Raw genomic sequence first — 1,274 nt, forward strand, 5'->3', positions numbered from 1 at the left:
TTAAGTAAGCTTGTTCATTTCTGAATGTGGAAGAAAAGACAAGAAAAGAATACGAGTGTGATATGGATAGTTACGCCACACTCTCTGTTCTCAACGGCAGCCACTGCTTACCTGTGCCCCTCAGGTCTCCAGTAAGGCGTTTCCAATGTGCCAATTCAAGTAGATTCTCCAGGGATTTCCCTAATGCAAAATTGAACTAATAATATATTAATACTGGTTCGTGGTTGTAACAAATGTACCACACTAATTTAACATATTAATAATATTAATAATAGAAAATAATAAGATAAAATTGGGACTACTCTAAAAACAAATAAATTTGTTAATAACGTCATGTTTTCATTTTTGCTCCTACGACTATTCCTATAGATTCTATGGCATTTAAAAGACTCATATAAGCTCAAAAAAAGGGGGGAAGGGACACAAATACTGTGACAAATCACATTTTTTTTTTCTTTTAAATAGTGATTTATGTCCCAGGTTGGGGGGAAAAGGTTGTTTCTTTTGTGCATAGATTATGCTAATCCTGTCAACTACTTTGAGATCTGTAGCTTAAAATAAAGTCCTTTGAAGACAGAACTTTAATTTGTGGCTATGGCTGTTGTTCTCAGAGGCTGTCATTGTTTTTAATGATTGTCTTTTTTGACCTGTGGTTGACTAAATCCTTTCCTCCAAAAATGTCACTACTTTCGACATTACTGCATCCCTACCTCTTCTGCTGAAGTGTCTTGCCCACCTCCGTGTCATTTGTGCTTACTGCACCTGTAAGAGTGTTTGTCAGGTCTTGCTGATTGCAGGTGTCCCACTTATGTTTTGCCTAGCCCAGTGAAGTTACACTGGGATAAACACAATTTGAATTCAAGTGGATAAAATCTCACTGTAAATGATACAAAATCAATGATTACTCATGTACGCTGATGTCTCATGTTAATGAAAAATTGTTTAGTATTCCCCACTGGCCAAATGTGTACAAGTCTTTAAAAAATTCTAATAATCCTCCCTTCCCGAGTGAAATCAGGAATCGGTGTTAGCTTCCTAGAGATAATGCGGAAATGGGATAAACTGATTTTCACAGTGTTTGTTAACTGCGAAGTTCAACTGGATACCAAAAATTTAGTTACTATTACCTGATGATTGGTAACTATCTGAGGGTCAATAGTAGAAACTTTTCATTAAACTTAATCAAGTCAGTTAGAATGTTAATAGCACTGGCAGATTACCAGCTATGTCCTGAGCACTGTGTAAAAAAAAAAAAAAAAAAAAAAAAAAAAACA

The sequence above is a fragment of the Galeopterus variegatus genome, unplaced genomic scaffold (genome assembly GCF_000696425.1).
Source record: "Galeopterus variegatus unplaced genomic scaffold, G_variegatus-3.0.2 Scaffold5087, whole genome shotgun sequence".
In the NCBI taxonomy this organism is placed as follows: Eukaryota; Metazoa; Chordata; class Mammalia; order Dermoptera; family Cynocephalidae; genus Galeopterus; species Galeopterus variegatus.